We start from the raw sequence: 17492 nt of genomic DNA, 5'->3' as shown, positions 1-17492 counted from the left end.
ATAAAAGCAGTCCCATTTTAGTCTATTGGGACACACGGCTGCATGGACACAGCTGCTGTGGCCCTATATGACATGTGGTTGCGGGTCCCCAAACTCACACACTGTTCTGAACATTCAGTTTAAAAAGATGGAAAGTACATTCATAGAAACTAAGTGTGCAAAATCTTACAATTCCATTTCCTTTCAAAGCTGCCATGGCCTGAGTGGAGTAGCAGTCCTATAAAAGGACCTTTGCTCTGTGGGTGGAAGCAGTGGTCTCTCTCCTGGGGTGTGACACACCCCCTGCTGAGTCAGAACCAGTACTCTCCAATCAGCAGGACACTCATGCTTCACTGATTGCAGAGCCATATACAGTATCTGACACAGCAGGGGCCCTGTGTGTTGGACCATTGCAGAGAGACCACTGCTTCCACGCATAGAACAAAGGTCCTTCTCTTCAGCTCATACCCAGCATTGGGCTTCAACATTCTGACTTGTACATAATGTAGCACTACCCTCTTAGGAGTTGCAATAGATTTGGGTCCCCCTATAGTCCTGCACAGCCAGGCAACACACATTTTCCATTCGGACTTGCATCAGGAGGCAGTGACCAGTCCTTGAGCTTCGTTTTGAAGTTTTATTAGAGGGTTTAGAACTTGGATGGGGTGAGGGGCGTATAGGATGGCCGAGGGAACAGCAACAGAAGGCAAATTCCTTAGCAATGATGTACAAGTCTATACAGAAAAATGTCTCTTCTGGAGAGCTAGCCAGCGTCCACGAGGACCGCCCCCGAGGACTCCTCTCCTCATCCACATGTACTGGGAGCATCACTGGGCAGGGAATCCAATGCTTGTCACTGCAGAGTGTACAGTCCCGGGTAAGAGAACAAATCCAGCTTCCCTCCAGAGGGCTCCTCTTCCCTTACTGGCAGGGTGCAGGCTTCTTCACTTGGTCCCTTCCTGTGCTGCCGGTGACTGCTACCAGGCCTTCTAGCTGGGCCGCTCCTTCCCTGCTGTACAGGTGGGCCTCTCTCAGGGGACAGGAGAAGTCCCAAATTATCTTACAGGGTCCTGTGCCTGTAGGTGAGCCCCTCTCCATCTGGGCATCCTATCCTACTAACTACCCCTCCCAGTACCGCGCCACTGTGTGCCTGCTATCCTACTAACTACCCCTCCACTGTGTGCCTGCTATCCTACTAACTACCCCTCCCTGTACGCCTGCTATCCTACTAACTACCCCTCCCTGTACCCTGCCACTGTGTGCCTGCTACCCTACTAACTACCCCTCCCTGTACCCCGCCACTTTGTGCCTGCTAACCTACTAACTACCCCTCCCTGTACCCCGCCACTGTGTGCCTGCTAAGCTACTAACTACCCCTCCCTGTACCCCGCCACTGTGTGCCTGCTACCCTACTAACTACCCCTCCCTGTACCCCGCCACTGTGTGCCTGCTATCCTACTAACTACCCCTCCCTGTACCCCGCCACTGTGTGCCTGCTACCCTACTAACTACCCCTCCCTGTACCCCGCCACTGTGTGCCTGCTACCCTACTAACTACCCCTCCCTTTACCCCGCCACTTTGTGCCTGCTATCCTACTAACTTCCCCTCCCTGTACCCTGCCACTGTGTGCCTGCTATCCTACAAACATCCCTCCCTGTACCCCGAGTGCCTGCTATCCTACTAACTACTCCTCCCTGGACCCCTCCACTGTGTGCCTGCTATCCTAACGACCCCTCCCTGTACCCCGCCACTGTGTGCCTGCTATCCTACTAACGACCCCTCCCTGTACCCCGCCACTGTGTGCCTGCTATCCTACTAACGACCTCTCCCTGTACCCCGCCACTGTGTGCCTGCTATCCTACTAACGACCCCTCCCTGTACCCCGCCACTGTGTGCCTGCTATCCTACTAACGACCTCTCCCTGTACCCCGCCACTGTGTGCCTGCTATCCTACTAACGACCCCTCCCTGTACCCCGCCACTGTGTGCCTGCTATCCTACTAACGACCCCTCCACTGTGTGCCTGCTATCCTAACGACCCCTTCCTGTACCCCGCCACTGTGTGCCTGCTATCCTAACGACCCCTCCCTGTACCCCGCCACTGTGTGCCTGCTATCCTACTAACGACCCCTCCCTGTACCCCTCCACTGTGTGCCTGCTATCCTACTAACGACCCCTCCCTGTACCCCTCCACTGTGTGCCTGCTATCCTAACGACCCCTCCCTGTACCCCACCACTGTGTGCCTGCTATCCTACTAACGACCCCTCCTTGTACCCTGCCACTGTGTGCCTGCTATCCTACTAACGACCCCTCCCTGTACCCCGCCACTGTGTGCCTGCTATCCTACTAACACTAGAAATTCTGAAGGACCCTCTGCACACTGGTATATACCCTTTCAAGCAGACTATGCAATAAATAGGGATATTTAGTTCACACATATTGCAATACATGCTTAAGCTGGCCAACTGCGTCAAAGTAATCCCTCTATGGCCAGTCCACCCTGCCACTGTGGGGGGAGGGGGGGTCCTTGTAGAAGCAGCGGCAAGACGTGTATCCCATGAAGAAATGTCTCCCCTGAAGCAACTGCGCATGTTCCGGTTTCAGACAGAAGAAGCCGATCGCCAACTTTAGCACAGTACTGCCACAGTTAACCCCTTACAGGCTGCACCGCTGAAGCTGATTCCACGGATCACTAGCCGCCGACACTCCCGCAAGATGGATCGAAGCTGTGTATTGGGGAGCATAATGGATCAGAGAGAGGACAGTGACATGGGGGGGCCAATGACATGGGGAGGACTGTCAAATGCGGGGGGGGGCAGTGACATGTGGGGTGGTCAGTGAGATGGGAGGACAGTGACGTGGGGGGGCAGTGAGATGGGAGGACAGTGAAATGTGGGGGGGGGGGGCAGTGACATGAGAGGACAGTGACATGTTTGGGGGCAGTGACATGGGAGGACAATGACGTGGGGGGGCAGTGACATGTTTGGGGGCAGTGACATGGTAAGACAGTGACATGTGGGGGGGGCAGTGACATGAGAGGACAGTGACATGTTTGGGGGCAGTGACATGGTAAGACAGTGACATGTGGGGGGGCAGTGACATGGTAAGACAGTGACATGTTTGGGGGCAGTGACATGGGAGGACAGTCACATGTTTGGGGGCAGTGACATGTGGGTAGTGACATGAGGACAGTGACGTGGGGGGGGGCGGTGACATGGGGGGGCCGTGACATGGGAAGAGGACGGTGACATGGGGGAGCACCGACATGGGGGGATGAGTGACATGGGGGGGGGGCTGACATTGGGCAGGCAGTGACATGTGGGAGGTTAGGGACATGTGTGGGGCCTGACATGGGGAGGACAGTGACATAGGGAGGAAAGTGACATGTGGTGGGCAGTGACATAGGGAGGAAAGTGACATGAGGAGGACTGTGACGTGTGGGGGGGGGGGGCAGTGACATGGAGAGGACGGTGACATGGGGGGGCCGTGACATGGGAAGAGGACGGTGACATGGGGGAGCACTGACATGGGGGGGCTGACATTGGGCGGGCAGTGACATGTGGGAGGTTAGGGACATGTGTGGGGCCTGACATGGGGAGGACAGTGACATGGGGAAGAAAGTGACATGTGGATGGGGTCAGTGACATGGGGAGGACAGTGACAGAGGCCGTAAAATGTGCGGGCAGTGACATGTGGGGGGGGTCATGACATGGGGAGGACAGTGACATTGGGGGGCAGTGTCACTCACACTGTCATCCCCATGTCACTGACACTGCCCCCCCCATGTCACTACACTGACACTGTCTGATATTGCCATATATCGCTGCAGACTGTTCTCACCCCCACACCATCCCTTCATATCACTGACACTGCTCCTCCCCCATGTTACTGTCCGATGCTGCTGCAGACTGCTCCCCCCCATGTCTCTGACACTCATCCCCCACCATATGTCACTGACACCATCCCTTCATGTCACTGTGACACCCCTCCCCCAGAGAATTTGGCATGGAACAGCCCCCATTTGTGGGATACACAGATTACCTCTACACCGGTCTCCCTGTCAATCTGGCCCCCTTGTGTCTCTCAGTCCCCCTGCGGTCCATGCTGAGATTTGCAGTCCACCCACCGAGCTTCTCCTCACCCCATGAAGACAGATCTCATCTCTCTGGCCGAGGCTCTGTCCGAGATAGAAGCACAGCATGTCCCCTGTCTGGTAACCTCCCACCCTCACAGCACTTCCGGGAACGGGGTTAAGCCACGCCCACATCGAGAAAGGGGGCGGAGTCCTAGCTGAGACACCACAGCACACAGGCCCTCCATGTCATTCAGAGCTGGGCGGAGCTGAGAGGAGGAAGCAGAACGGAGAGCGGGAGGAGTCCGGAGGAGCGACACACCCCTGACAGTGTGAGTGACATTGGGGGGAGGAGTGACACAACTGCGCACACAGGACCTCCTTGTCATTCAGAGCCGGGCGGAGCTGAGAGGAGGACGCAGAACAGAGAGCGGGAGGAGTCAGGAGGAGGGACACACCCCCGCCCATTACCAAGAAATGTAAATTCAGTTCCAGAGTCACCGTCACTCACCGGATGTCTAACGAGGAAAGCAACTCCCAGAGAAATCACTGACAGGGGCGGACTCCCATAATAGGCACACCCACTTGTTGTCATGGTGACAGACGCCGTCCTTTATTTCTCCCTCAGAACAGATCCCTCTCCACCAATGGACGGGATTTCTGTTCAGTGGGCGGGACGACGGAAAGTTTCCTTGTCTTGTGTGCCGTCCAATCACATCTCTCCCATCTCAGATGACATGCGTGAGCCCCTCACAAGTACTCCAAGTCCCAGCATGTCCAGCTTAGGCAAGAAGAGGACTTCTACCGCTGGATGGACCCCCGCTGTCCGGACACAGGACCGTCCTCTGAGCGCCGGGCTGAGGGGAGGACGGGAAACCAGAGCTACCGGAGCCAGGAGCGGGGAGCCCGGTAAGAAATCCCCTTCTGTCTCCGATAATTCTTCTATCTGTGATTGGGGGGATTTATTATTGTCTGTTATTAGCGATTCTATCTACTGCTAATATTTGATGGACTATTATTATTGTTTGATTTCTATGGGGATGATTATTATTTATATCTATTATTCTTCATTATATGTAATACTATTATATTTATTGTTTATTAATATTGATTATAGCGATAAATGCTATTTATATAAAACATAAAATAACAATATAGATTTAAACAAGAAATAGAGATGAAACAATACATAAAATGGTAAGATATAAATAATAATAATATTGATTATACTTATTATGATTATTTTATCAATACTATTATTGATTTTATCTGTAGCTAATATTTTATTATTGTTTATTGATTAACTAATATTGCTATAATTTTATTGGTTATTATCATTGATGAGATCTGGTATTGTTATTTTATTTTTGATTTAATGTATTTTTATTATTGAATATATTTATATATATTATTTTTTTATTATAAAGCATAAAAATAAATTAACAATATTGCATGTAGACATAATCTATATCTAGCTTATTGATCAATATTTATTGCATTGATTATTTATTATTGCTTTTATTTTATTTATTATCTATTATTATTGATTATATCTGGTGTTATTATTGACTTTTATTTATCATTTTATTATTATTGATATCTATTAATATAGTATTGATTACTATTTTATTACTATTATATCTGTTATTTATTATTGCCTTAGTTTATTGATTATATACGTTGTTAATATTTTATTATTAAGATTGTTTATTATTATCTTTTATTGTTTTCTCCATTTTTTTTTTTGTATTTTACCTATAATTTTTATTGATACAGTCAATATTTTATGTATTATCTATTATTGTTATTTGATTTATTACTTGTTTTATCTATTATGGATCCCTCATGGATGTCCATTGGGATAGCAGTCGGACTGCCTGCATGGAACATCTGTACATCCCCAAGCAGGTTAAAACAGCTTCTCATGGGTATTTGCTGTGGGATGCCCCCTGTGAATAAGGCCATTTTTTTTTTGTGTTGCAATGTTATTATTACAGCCCTGTTGGGGGATCTTTGGCGAGATATCAGTGGGCAGCACAGTGGCTAAATGGTTAGCACTTCCACCTGGCCAGTACGAGGGTCGTTGGTTGGAATCCGAGCCACGGCACCTCCTGCCAGGAGTTTGCATGTTCTCCCTGTGCCTGCGTTGGTTTCCTCCGGGTGTTCCGGTTTCCTCCCACACTCCAAAGACATGCTGCTAGGTTAATTGGCTCCTGTCTAAATTGTCCCTAGTATGTATGTGTATGTATGAATGTAAGTTAGGGATCTTAGATTGTACGCCCCTTGAGGGTTAGGGACTGATGTGAATGTACAATATATATGTAAAGCGCTGCGTAAATTGATGGCGCTATATAAGTACCTGAAATAAATATCAGGGGTCCAAATAGACCACCAAAATCTTTTTTGAGACACAGAAAAAGGGACTGAGGATGGAGTCTTTACTTTTTTTTCTCTGCAGCTTCAGGTGCACCGCAGATAATTAGGAAGCTTCTGCTTTCTATTTATTTATAAACAGAAGCATAGAAAAGTAAAAACTATGCTTCAGTGATGAATAAACACAGCAGCAATTGCTCACTGTCTTCATTCTAGAAAGGAAGGGGCTGGTAATCCTGATGTGTTTACCATCACCCCACCCCCTGCACATTCATATGCAATGCCCCTCCCTGCCTGCTCCCTGTCCTGTTACCTGAGCTGCACATACTTAGCTCAGTTTACAGCACTGGGCCTGTCTCTGTATGCCAGAATGACTAGCCTCATCCCAAGCTGACCATGAGGATAGCCTGACACAGGAGAAGATGCTGGGAAGCAGTGCAGCTTCCACATACGTGTACAACTAAAACCTCTGCTTTGTAATGTATATTTTTAGGGTCAAATTGTGTTTTGTTTTCAGGCTAGCTGTTAAGCGTGCTGGGAAATTTCAGTTTGTTTGTACTGTGCAATGCTCTCCGATGTGCACCTTACTTCAAAAGCTAGTTATTATTTGAGGTGCTTCAAATTCCTGTATAGCTTGTTCAATGGATTCAGTGTGTGGGACATACTGGACACCTTTTAACCCTTTCACTGCCAGGTCTGTGGATGGGGGCGTCTGTATATCTGACAAGTATACCACTATGGCCGGGAAAGACTAATGCAATGCAATCTGCACTGGATTCCATTAAGTGGAGCACAGGGGAGAGATCAGATGTTTCATTAAAGAGTACCTGTCAGAAAAAAAGTTCATGGATTTACTGTGCGTTGGGCTAAAGAGAGCTTGTAGACAGTCCTCCTTTGGGCTACCTCGAGGGGAATTTACTTAAAATGGGTGCAGACAGGATCCGGAGTAGTTGTGCATCGTAAGCAATCAGCTTTTCACTTCAGCTTGTTGAGTAAAGGTTTGAAATGGACACAAGGAGCTGAGTGGTTGCCATACTCAGTGGCTCCAGATTCTGTCTTCTCCCTTTTCAGTAAACGCCCCCTCAAAATACTACAAAGCTCTTTACTGCTGTCCCGTCTGTGTGTGCTCGCTCGACTGTAAAACGGGGAAGAAGGTGTACCCCTTTATGAAGGATAGACAGCAGGACCTGTTCGCCTAAAGTGTGGTTTTCCCATGGGCGTGGTCAACCTGGTTCTTTACACAACAGCCACTGTTGTTAGAGGTGGGTGGTACTTTTAAGGGCAGAAGAGGGATTTGGGGTCTTATTGACCTCAGAACCCTCCATAAAGAGTACCTGTCACATGCCTTTTGTTGTCACAAGGGATATTTACATTTGTGACAGCAATAAAATTGATAAAAAGAAATTAAAGTGACAGTGCAAAAATAAAAATTGATAAAAAAAAAAACATTCAAGTGCTCTCATTCCCTTGTGCTTGTGCGCAAAGGCAAATGCACTCATCAGTCACGCACTCAGGCAGTGATCGTCCCACACGTGAGGTATCACTGCGAATGTCAGGCACGAATTCTAGCCTATGGACAGTAAAATTTTCATCTTTGTCGCACAGACATGCAAAATTTTAAAGCGTGACATGTTTGGTATCTATTTGCTTGGTGTAACATCATCTTTTATATTTTGCCCCCAAAAATTGGGTTATGTATTGTTTTTGCATTAAAATTAACAAAAATATATATTTTTTTCCCCAAAAAATTGCATTTGAAAACTGCTGCGCAAATATCGTGTGACATAAAAAATTGCAACAACCGTCAATTCATTTTCTAGAGCAGGGGTGTCAAACTGGCGGCCCTCCAGCTGTTGCCAAACTTCCAAGTCCCATCATGCCTGTACTTTTTTGGAGTCATGCTTGTAACCGTCAGTCTTGCAATGCCTCATGGGACTTGTGGTTTGGCAACAGCTGGAAGGCTGCCAGTTTGACACCTCTGCTCTAGGGCATCTGCTTTAGAAAAATATAGAATGTGTTTTGGGGTTTGTGACGGGAGTCACTTAGGGTGGGGGGGGGCCATGGAACCCAGCTCACTTAGGAGAGGTGGGGAGACCCGTCTCAGCTCCCCATATCCCTCTTATGTGTAAATCAACCTGTGCCTGTTAGGAGTGAGTGAATTACAAGCTCTTTCTATTAGGGAGCCTTACCTGACCGTTTTTGAGGACAGGGTTGTCCTCAAGACGGATCCAGGTTTTATCCCTAAAAGTATCCTCCTCCTCCTCCTTTCACAGGTCTCAGGATATAGTCCTGCCGACCTTTTACTCTTCTCCTGAAGGTAAGGAAGAAGAAAGGCTAAGTTTGCTAGATGTAAGGAGGAGTCTTATGATTTATCTTGATAGATCCCGGGAATTTAGAAAGTCAGATTCCCTTTTTGTTTTGTTTTCTGGTCAAAAGAAGGGTTCCGCAGCATCCAAATCCACTATAGGTAGATGGATTAGATTAGCTATCGGGGAGTTTTACAAAGTTTTAGGTATTCCTCCCCCCTTTCTTTAAGCCCACTTGACGAGATCCTTAGCGGCTTCTTGGGCAGAGAGGGCCGGGGCTTCGCCGGAGGAGATCTATAAGGCAGCCACCTGGTCAAAGTTCTCTACCTTCGCCAAGCATTACCGCCTAGATCTCCTGTCAAATAGGGAGCAGGCATTCGGACGCAGGGTACTCCAGGCAGTGGGCCCGCCCTAAGGGGTACGTTTTTTATTACCGTCTCAAGGGGCTGTCCTGGAAGACGTAAGGAGAAAACCAGAGTTAGGCTTACCAGTAACTCCTTTTCTTCGAGTCTTCCAGGACAGCCGCAATTTCCCACCCTTCAAATGTACAAGTGTTGTATATGGGGTTATCTATATGTATATATATTTGTGTCTTCCGCTACTTCTCGAATAAAAACTGGGGATGGAGACCTGGAGGCCCGCCTTTAAAGGCGTGGGGGATGGCGTGTTTCCTGACCTGGAGGGAGGAGCTCTACGTCTCAAGGAACTGTCCTGGAAGACTCGAAGAAAAAGAGTTACCGGTAAGCCTAACTCTGGTTTTTCCTATATGAGCAGATATAGATTTTTTCTGTAGGTTACCGTGGTTATATAGCTTGTAAAGTCCATGGACTTACTGTGCAATGGGCTAAAGAGAGCTTGTAGACAGTCCTCCTTTGGGCTACCTCGAGGGGAATTTACTTAAAATGGGTGCAGACAGGATCCGGAGCAGTTGTGCATCGTAAGCAATCAGCCTTTCACTTCAGCTTGTTGAGTGAAGGTTTGAAATGGACACAAGGAGCTGAGTGGTTGCCATACTCAGTAGCTCCAGATTGTGTCTTCTCCCTTTTTAGTAAACGCCCCCTCAACATACTACAAAGCTCTTTACTGCTGTCCCGTCTGCGTGTGCACGCTCGACTGTAAAACGGGGAAGAAGGTGTACCCCTTTACGGAGGATAGACAGCAGGACCTGTTCGCCTAAAGTGTGGTTTTCCCATGGGCGTGGTCAACCTGGTTCTTTACACAACAGCCACTGTTGTTAGAGAGAGGTGGGTGGTCAAAGTTGGCCAGACAAGCGAAAAAACCGCTGGCCGTTTTATTGCAGCACGGGTAGGGCGGTTGCGTGCCTCGTGCGCACCCCCTACTTGTTTTGCAATATCACGTTTTAAACGTGATTTTGCCCAGCGGTGCCACCTTGTGGCTATTTTTCCACAGTGGCTGGATGGCAAGCAGTTAAATGCCCCTACCTGCCTGCTCGATGTCCTCTCCAGCTCTGTAACCTGATCTGCACATGCACAGCTCAGCCTATGGCTCCGGGCCAGTCTCTGTGTTTCAGAATGACTAGCTCCTGTGCATGCGCAGAAGTTATGTCATCTCGTGCCAGCCAATGAAGATGGAGAAGATTCAGGACAGGATTGTTGGCGGAAACATGAGTATATCGCTCCTTTTGTGCAGGGCGGCACTGGGGCGCAAAAGCACGTTTTAAAAAGGGGTCCGCGCTCCCAACGTTTTCGTGGGCAGGGGGCGTGCGCACGCGCTCCCGCCGACCCGCGGGTGACACCATTTGATCCCAGAGGGATCAATCATTCGATTTCAGCCAGTGATGTCTGGCTGAAATTGGATGATCGGTCCCTGTCCTATCCTGTCCTGTGTTGACAGTTACACAGGACAGGATATGATGTCATTCTTCTCTGCCTGGACACATTCCGTTCCAGACAGAGAAGAAGACATACAAATTGTGAGTAAAACAGCACATACCCACAGTTAGAACACTCTAGGACACATTTAACCCTCTGATCGCCCCCCCCCCAGTTAACCTCTTCACTGCCCTGTCACCAGTGTCACTGATCAGTGAACCGATTTTTACTGATCACTGTATCAGTGTCACTGGCGACTTCCGATAGTGTTAGCGCCCTTCCCAGATAGCGACAGATTGCCCGCTAATACACCAGTAATCCCGTCTATTGCCTTGATCGCCCCTCCCCCCCCGAGTTAACCCCTTCACTGCCCTGTCACCAGTGTCATTGATCAGTGAACAGATTTTTACTGATCACTGTATCAGTGTCGCTGGCGACTTCCAATAGTGTTAGCGCCCCTCCCAGATAGCGCCAGTTTGCCCGCCAGTACACCAGTAATCCCATTTAACCCCTTGATCACCCCCCACCCCTCCCCAGTTAACCCCTTCACTGCCCTGTCACCAGTGTCATTGATTACAGTGAACAGATTTTTACTGATCACTGTATTAGTGTCACTGGTGACTTCTGATAGTGTTAGCGCCCCTCCCAGATAGCGCCAGTTTGCCCGCTAGTGCACCAGAAATCCCATTTAACCCCTTGATCGCCCCCCCCCCCCAGTTAACTCCTTCACTGCCCTGTCACCAGTGTCATTGATTGCAGTGAACAGATTTTTACTGATCACTGTATTAGTGTCACTGGTGACTTCCGATAGTGTTAGCGCCCCTCCCAGATAGCGCCAGTTTGCCGCTAGTACGCAAGTAATCACATTTGACCCCTTGATTGCCAGGAACATGCTTACTTGCACGCTAAACCTCTATTGCTAGTATAGTGTCTGATTGGAACAATATCTTTGATCAGATCAGAGCTATACCAGCGTTCACATTACTATAGTATCCCCAAAAATGCAGCGTTAGCGGGATCCGCCCCAACACCTGCCAGCACCTGGATTTAGCCCCTACGCCCCCCCCCCCCGTTCTCCCCCAGCAAGTGCAGTGTCAGTAGATAACTGTCACTTGATACATATTACACACAAAACCGCAGTGTTCACAGAAACAGGCCTGATCTCTGTTAGCACTTGTCGGTAAAATTTTTGTAGCGGTTCAAGCAGTCCCTGACAGCCAGGCGCTCTTTTTCCTGTGAGTCGCACTAGGTACCTGTAAATTTAGTGGCCAAAATGTCCAAGCAAAGGTACTTTAGTGAAGAGGCCTATAGGATTCTGAGCATGTCAAGTGAGAGCGAAGGGGAAGACTCACTGAGCAGCGGCACCCTGACAGGTAGCTCAGACGACGAGGAAGAGGTCCCTGCTAAGATCAGGTGTACCCGATCCCATTCCCAGGTTGCTGAGGTGGTACAAATGCATGATGACTCTCATATGCAGCAGAGTGCCAGTACTAGTGCCGCACTACCTTTTGGTGAACTTGCGAGCTCCAGCGGCCTAGTACATCCTGGTCTTATGCATACCAGCACTGCAGTATCACTTGGTGACGTGGCGAGTCCCATAAGTGCAGTACAAGCTGGTGCGGTGGAGAGCACAAGTAGTGTCCCGCGGCCACCAAGAATTCGCAGACAGGCCAGTAGAGCCCCTAGTATCCTTCCGGATGTGCTTGCAAATCCCGATTGGCAGCCCACAAATTCTGCAGCACACTTACTTCCCCCATTCACTGCCCAACCTGGAATTCAGGTGGAAACAGCAAATTTAAATACTCCCCTTTATTTTTTTGAGCTGTTTTTCACAGAAGATCTTTATGCATTGATTGTGGATCAAAGCAATTTATATGCACGACAATATATCGCCGCCAACCCAAATTCAAACCTTGCCAGACCATTCGCATGGAAACCCATTACGGTTTCCGAATTTAAAGTTTTTTTGGGCCTAACCCTCAACATGGGCATTAATAAAAAAAATCAATTGCGGTTGTACTGGTCCACAGACCCGCTTGTTCACATGTCCGTGTTCTCTGCTGCCATGGCCAGGCATAGATATGAGACGATAATGCATTTTATGCACTTCCACGACAACACACTCAGTCGTCCTCGGGGTGACCCTGAATTTGACCGGCTCCACAAAATTCGGCCCCTCGTAAATCACTTTAACCAAAAATTTGCAGATGTGTATACTCCCCATAAAAACATCTGCATCGATGAGTCCCTCATTCAATATTCTGGCCGCCTTCTAATCAAACAATTTCTCCTCAGCAAGCGTGCCAGATATGGGATCAAGATGTATAAGACCTGTGAGAGGGCAACAGGCTATACATGTAAGTTTCGGATTTACGAGGGAAAAGATATTCACTTGGAGCCTCCCGGATGCCCAGACTACATGGGGAGCAGTGGCAAGATAGTTTGGGACTTGGTGTCATCCTTTTTCCATATGGGGTACCACTTATACGTGGACAATTTTTATTCAAGCGTGCCACTATTTAGACATTTGTTCAGTCTGGGAATTTGCGCATGTGGCACTGCGCGATCTAATCGCCGGGGCTTCCCCCAACGGCTTGTAAATACCCGTCTTAGAAAGGGGGACAAAGCCTGCTTGAGAAACGAAGAATTGCTCGCAGTGAAGTGGAAGGACAAACGGGATGTTTACCTCCTGTCTTCCATTCACGCAGATACGACCGTCCAAATTGCCACGGCAGCTGGTGTTGTTGAGAAGCCCCTCTGTGTCCACGATTATAACCTTAACATGGGAGGGGTGGACTTCAACGAACAGATGATGAAGCCGTACTTAGTTTCCCGAAAAGCCAGACGCTAGTACATAAAAGTGTCGGTTTATTTATTTCAATTGGCTGTATATAACGCTTTTGTTCTCTATAAAGCAACTGGACATAGTGGATCATACCTAAATTTCCAGTTAGAGATCAACAGGGCCCTTTTGTATCCAGAAGGTGCTGCGCCCCAAACCCCCATCCCAGATGCAGTTAGCCATCTGCATGAGAGACATTTTCCCGATACCATTCCTGGTACCCCAACCCAAAGAAGACCCCAAAAAAGATGTCGTGTCTGCAGCAAACGTGGAATTAAGCGTGACAGCCGCTATTGTTGTCCCTCCTGTCCTGGCCATCCTGGCCTCTGCGTCAAGCCCTGCTTCCGCCTCTACCATACACTAGTGGACTATTAGTATAGGGTACAGCACGGCACAGTTCAGGGCACATATACACAGGGTCTCGAAAGATGTTAGGTAGTCAGGAAACTGGCTATCGCATTTGGAGAGACCCTACCAGCTGTTTTAAAAATGTTAAAAGTTTGAAGAAAAAAAAGTAAAAAAAAAATATAAAATGTAAAAGTACAAATCCCCCCCCCCAAAAAATAAAAAAATTTAAAAACCAAAAATAGTTATAAAAGTTATGTATAAAAAAAATCGAGCGCAGTGCATAAAATATGGTAGCTGCTGGCAACAAAAAAAAGGCACCTCGGGAACCTCCACAGTAAATGTTAAAAGAATAAAAGTGCAGCGCTACATGAATGGTGACTATATATATATAAATATGACAAACACAAATGACTTGATGTCAGTGGATTAATAGAATGCCGGTGAGAGTTCATCAAAAGTGCTGTGGTGAAGTGTGCATACAGTCTCTGATATGCCAAAGACATAAGTAGTGACTTTTCGTGGTGATAAGAATAGTCAAATCATGCACTAACCAGATAGCGCATAAATAGCGCATGGGGCATTTAAGACCTGCCCCTGGTACTCAGCTGCTGTGTCACTGGAACAGAGAGGTGTCATCTGTAGGGCCACCACTAGATGTCATCTGTCCGTGCAGAAGATGTATCCAGCCACTGAATTAATGGAGTAAGCGGGTGTCATCTATAGGGCGACCACTAGATGTCATCCGTCCATGGAGGAGATGTCTCATAGATCCAGAGATGTCACTTGCAGATGTTATCTTAATGTGCACGGCCCTCAGCTACAGGACCTTCAAAGTTACAGGCTCCCCAGAAATAAAGAGGCCGTGGAAAAGTGGCCTCAAATAGTGTGATAACGTTTAATAAAGTATAAGCAATCAGAAATAAACTTACAGTATTGGTTCAGCTGCTCTTGAATGGCTAAACCAGAGGTACATGTACAAGAGAGATTAGCACTTCCCTAACGCGTATCGTATAAAAACACATCATCAGAGGGGATGTGCCAATGGCAGGTGAGGTGTTTAAATAGTGAAAAAAGCGCCAAATGTGCACCGCAATGCGGCAGCGCCGTTATTACGGTTCGCGCATGCGCATTGGCGATCGCCACGAACGTCAGATCAAGGGCAGTAATTATAGCTCTAGACCTCCTCTGTAAATCTAAAATGGTAGCTTGTAAAGGCTTTTAAAGCGTTGCCTATAGATATTTAAAATGTATGCAGTTTGTCGCCATTGCACAGGGCATGCGTAATTTTAAAGCATGTCATGTTTGGTATCTATTTACTCAGCATAGCATCATCCTTTATATCATACCAAATAATTGGCCAATATATTGTGTTTTTGTGCATTAACATTAAAAAAAGTGTATATTTTTCAAAAAAATTACATTTGAAAAATCGCTGTGTAAGTAATATGTGAGATAAAAAATTGCACCACCCACCATTTTATTTACTAGGGTGTCTTCTCTAAAAAAATATATAATGTTTGAGGGTTCACTTTAATTTCCTAGCAAAAATACTGATTTTTTTTAATGTGAACAAAAAGTGTCAGAAAAGGCTTGGTCTTCAGGTGGTTAGAAGAGTGAGTGATGTGTGGCATAAACTTCTAATGCTGGGCATAAAATGCCCCCACCCCTCAAAATGACCCCTTTTTGGAAAGTAGACACCCCAAACTATTTGCTGAGAGGCATGTTGAATCAATAGAAGAATTTATTTTTTTACCACAAGTTTTTGGAAAATGACAAAAAACAAAATTACACAAAATTGTCATTTAAATAATTTATTGCTCACACAAGCCATATGTATATGTGGAATTACTCCCCAAAATACAATCTGCTACTTCTCCCAAGTATGGGGGTAGCACAGGTGAGAGACATTTTGGCAGTCTAGCCAAGTACAGGACCCCAAAATCCAATAAGCACCTTTAGGCTTTTAAAGGGCTTTATTTCCTCATTACACTTCCTGACTACCTATCACAGTTTCGGAGGCCCTGGAATGCCAGAATAGCACCAAACCCCCCCCAAATGACCAATTTTTGGAAAGTAGACACCCAAAGGAATTTGATAAGAAGCATGGTAAGTATTTTGCAGATCTCATTTTTGGAAAATGAAGAAAGAAAACAAAAACATTTTTTCTTTTCTTTTTTATATTTCAAAACCTTGTGAGAAAAAATGAGATCTGCAAAATATTTACCATGCCTCTTTTTAAATTCCTTGGAGTGTCTACTTTCCAAAAAGGGGTCATTGGGGGGGGGGGGGGGGTTATCCTGGCATTTCAGGGCCTCCAAAACTGTGATAGGTAGTGGGGAAGTGAAATGAAGAAGTTACGCACCTTCAGGCTTTCAAAGCGGTCATTGGATTTCAGACTCCTGTATGTGGCTAGGCTCCCAAAAAGTGTCACATGTGTGGTATCCTCATACTCGGTAGAAGTAGCAGAATGTATTTTGGGGTGTAATTCCACATATACCCATGGCTTGTGCAAGAAATAAATCATTTAAATGACAACTTTGTGTAAAAACAAATTAAGAAAAAAAGGTTTTTGGCATTTTCCAGAAACTTGTGGAAAAGAAAAAAAAAATCTTCCATGGACACAATGGGGTTTATTTACTAAAGCTGGAGAGTCCAAAATCAGACTCACTTCTGCATAGAAACCAATCAGCTTCCAGGTTTCATTGCCAAAGCTTCATTGAACAAGCTGAGGTTAGAAGCTGATTGGTTTCTATGCAGAAGGGAGTCTGATTTTGGACTCTCCAGCTTTAGTAAATAAACCCCAATATGTCTCTCAGCAGATAGCGTAGGGTGTCTACTTTCCGAAAAGGGGTCATTTGGGGGTGTTTGTTCTATCCTGGTATTTTAGCACCTCAAGAGATGTCATGGGCGGTCAGAAAGTAAAAGCTGTGTAAATTTCAAATTATCTATACCATAGTTTGTAGACGCTATAACTTTCACACAAAGCAATCAATATACACTTATTGGGATTTGTTTTACCAAAAACACATAGCAGAATACATTTTGGCTTAAATTTATGACTAACTTTGAGTTTAAAATATATTTTTTATAGCTGAAAGTAGAAAATAGTTTTTTTTCAAAATTTTCGTGTTTTTTTTGTTTATAGCGCAAAAAATAAAAAGTGCACAGGTGATAAAATACCACCAAAAGAAAGCTATATTTGTGTGTAAAAAAAGGACGAAAATTTTGTTTGGGTACAGCATTGCGTGACCGCGCAATTATCATTTGAATTAGTGCAGCGCCAAACAGCAAAAAAAGGCCAGGTCATTAAGGGGGGTAAATCCTCAGGAGCTCAAGTGGTTAAAGTGCACTTTATAAAGAGTTTTGAACAAATAAAAGACTTTTTTTTTATGCACACACTTTTTTTTTATGTGACAAGCTGTGACCAATCACAGCTCTCACAGTATTTATCAATGGCTGCAAGAATGCAGCCAGAGAGAAGGAGAAATTATTGCTTTTATAGCCTTTTTGGCTGTAAAAGCAATCAGTGTGAAAAAAAAATCTTCATCACCCCCCCCACAAGTAGTACCGTATTTTTCGCCGTATAAGACGCACTTTTTCTTCCCCAAAACTGGGGGGGAAATGTCAGTGCGTCTTATGGAGCGAATATGGAGCGGCCGGTCCGGTATTTCCACCGCGGCCATGTCAGAATACCGGGCCGGCCGCTCAGCTCTGCAGCGGGACCTTACCTGTTCCTCTA

This window comes from Staurois parvus, unplaced genomic scaffold, assembly GCF_062004578.1.
Source record: "Staurois parvus isolate SC_StPar_1 unplaced genomic scaffold, SC_StPar_1.0 ptg000011l, whole genome shotgun sequence".
NCBI classification, from domain to species: Eukaryota; Metazoa; Chordata; class Amphibia; order Anura; family Ranidae; genus Staurois; species Staurois parvus.
This window is presented reverse-complemented; position numbering follows the sequence as displayed.